At 38.2% G+C, this 3345-nt stretch overlaps 1 non-coding gene across 1 annotated transcript; it reads left to right on the top strand.

Annotated features, from left to right (window-relative positions):
* Positions 1–2913: 2913 nt before the first annotated feature.
* Positions 2914–3054, top strand: LOC132131019 (U4 spliceosomal RNA). Its single transcript, XR_009428825.1, has one exon. It is a non-coding gene; the product is annotated as a U4 spliceosomal RNA (small nuclear RNA).
* The last annotated feature ends 291 nt before the right edge of the window (positions 3055–3345 follow it).

Here is a 3345-nt window from a genome sequence, read left to right as displayed (position 1 = left end):
AAGATTAAATTAACTTTTTTGTTATTCTAAAATGACACGATGTTCTGATTATAGTCTGATAAATTAATCTTTTCTTTGCCAATTTTCTTACAATTACTATTAAATTATGGTCAGATAGCATTGTAATCATACTGGAATACTTTACTATATGATCTGGTTTATTACTAAAAATTTAATCAATTTGTGTTTCGGAGGATCTAGTTATTCTCGTAGGTAAACTTACAAGTTATCTCAAATCTGTGCATTTTATTAAGCCAATTTACATTTAAATCGGCAAAAAAAATTATTTAGTAAAATCAAACTTTTGCATAATATTGTGTAATTTATCATAAAAATGATTATTTAATGAAGGTGGTCAATAAACACCAATAATACTAGGTACATTACTAAGACATTTACTACGACTAAGACATTTGTTGACATTTGAACACAAGGTGAGAGAGAAAAGTCTAAAACAATAAATTAAAAATTAAGATCAAACACTAACTGTGTCTCTGCATGATATGAATCGGATGATATGAAGTCGCAATTTTCTTCCCCTCAGAACTGGACTGAACAATTCTGAGAAAATAAACCAGAATTACAAGAAAAAAGCCAGAATCATGAGTTTATATCATGCAATTGTGAGAAAAACAGAACTGACATAAAAAGTTGCAATAGCTTTATAAATATGTGTCCCTGGAGCACCAGAGCAGTCAAACGTAGCATAGGTATATTTGTAGCAACAGACATTGTAGGCCTATGGGTCAAAATTATAGATTTTTCTTTTATTGCCAAAAATCATTAGGATATTGAGTAAAGATTATGTTCCATGAAGATTACAAGATTACTTTGGCATGACAAAACTTACTTTTTTATTAGTAATATGCATTGCTAAGAACTTCATTTGAACAACTTTAAAGATGATTTCTCCCTCAGATTCCAGATTTTCAAATAGTTGTATCTCAGACAAATATTGTCCTCAGAACAAACCAGACATCAATGGAAAGATGATTTATTCAGGGTTAGTGTAAATATCAATTTATAATAATTTAAAATAATCATATTGACCGGTTTTGTGGTACACGGTCACATATTTGTTTTTATTCAGTGTCAGAAACAGGCTTCCATACATACACATTATGTTGCAAAAGTATTTCTCCTCTCTCAGCCTCAACTTTACCCAGAGTTTGCTCAATCTCTTGCCATAAATTATAACTTCTATAGACATCTTACATTTTATAATATTTTAGTTGGGTCTCTCAACCCTGCAGGCATTCATTGAGGTAGCATTTGTAGTTTGTCTGTGTTTGGTTTTCTTTCTTTTATGCAGTTTTTCTCTGGCTACGTTTAGACTTTGTTGCCATCTGGTGGAGAATATAATTGCTGCAGTCACTAGTATGTGTACTAGTCAGGTGATGAAATCTGCATGTTGGGTAAAAAGCCAAGTATACTTGGGTTAATATGTTTGAGACATATCTGTAACTATCACATCTGTGTTTTTCTGTACTGTTTATCTCAAATATATCTCACTTTTAATAATTTCCTCTCAATTATCTGCTTCAAATCACCAACATCTGTGCAAATTAAAGTCACATACAAAGGGTTTACAATTTCAGTTTACAATTTGCACATGCATTTTTGTTTATCAAAAACAATCCTTTTATTACAAAAATATCATAAAAAAACAAATCACTTCAACACTTCAGAAATAACCAGTTCATTTTCAACTAATGAACAGCACATTATCACAGCACCACTCAACTTCAAAGATATCCAATGTACTCATTAATTTATTAAAATTAAACACAATAACAAGTCGTGATTTTACCATTTTTTTAAAGCTTTTATAAGTTCTTGTTCCCCTTTCTGTTCAATTTTATTTCTCCTAGTTATATATATGGCTAACTTTGCAATACTCGTCAGTATCCTACCCAACCCCCCAGGGGCCTCGTCAAACAGAATCTATCCTGACCCAGACCGCGAGCTTTACGACTCCACCCCTTTGTTGCCAAGATACCCATAACTCTCTTCCCCCAGGGGTTCGGGAAAGCAACACACACTCCTCTTTAAGTAAAGAGAGAGCAGCAAATAAGGCTTCTCATACATACTGCCTACTGGTTTCACGCGTGCAGAGCACAATGGATTAGCAGTCCATCGCCTTAACCACTCGGCCACCTCGTCACTCGTGTGAGTGTCCGACTGAACTCTGGGATCCGGTGGTTTTCCTGAAGAACCTTTTAGCACTGTGATGTTGAAGCTCACCCTTGAAACCAAAGTATAGTTAATTTTTGTACATGTACGCTGAGATATGCGTACAGTTGAACACGTAGAATTTCAAAGCATATTCCATTTGTTTGCGCATTCGAATGCAGGAGGTTAAACACGTGCGCTCTCGAAAGTTTGAACTTTGTCCAGCACCTGCTGCATTTTTCACCGTTTGTGACTGATGTTCTTTGTACTCTTAAAAGCTGAGCTTGCTCCTATCTCATGACCCCCCTCAGACAAGCGCTTGTCATTGTGGCCCTCTGTCGTTCTGGTCTCCGTTGCCGTTTTGAGAGAACACCTGAGTCTAGCAAAAGGTAGCACATTTGACACAGGACCTCCCTCAGAACTTGTTTGCAGTGTCTTTGCACTCGTCACTGTATCCTACCCAACCCCCCAGGGGCCTCGTCAAACAGAATCTATCCTGACCCAGACCGCGAGCTTTACGACTCCACCCCTTTGTTGCCAAGATACCCATAACTCTCTTCCCCCAGGGGTTCGGGAAAGCAACACACACTCCTCTTTAAGTAAAGAGAGAACAGTGAATAAGGCTTCTCGTACATACTGCCTACTGGTTTTCGTAGACACACCAAGCAGTTTGGAGCTAATTACCACCCTGTCATTCCACGTCCACATGGCTCCAGCTGAAAGGTTGCGACCCTTGCCACCATTCTGTCGCAGAGGCAATATTGTAGCCTATGAGGCTCATCCGAGGCACGATCATTGCTGGTTGAAAGCTTTACCCAATACCCCGCCAGGATGACATGAAATAGAGTCAGCCTTGGAAATTTTTGCCAGCTTCTTTTGAAGCTTTTCGTGTTGTTGAAGAATAGGTCTCGTGTCCTTAATGCATTGCGTGCTTCCATTATTTAACACACCTGATTCGGATCATCGACCGTTTTGAATCGCACTGCATGAGGTGAACGTGTCACATAAGGAAAGTGCACCAAATGTGCAAAGCAGATGAACAATCACAGCAAGGATCGACGAGGATGGGATTCGAACCCACGCGTGCAGAGCACAATGGATTAGCAGTCCATCGCCTTAACCACTCGGCCAAAAACAGGGCAAAAGGGACTGCTACAAGGGGGAAAGAAAGGG

Source organism: Carassius carassius, chromosome 47 (genome assembly GCF_963082965.1).
Source record: "Carassius carassius chromosome 47, fCarCar2.1, whole genome shotgun sequence".
NCBI classification, from domain to species: domain Eukaryota; kingdom Metazoa; phylum Chordata; class Actinopteri; order Cypriniformes; family Cyprinidae; genus Carassius; species Carassius carassius.
The sequence above is the reverse complement of the archived record's forward strand: the minus strand, read 5'-3'. Positions and strand labels throughout refer to the sequence as shown.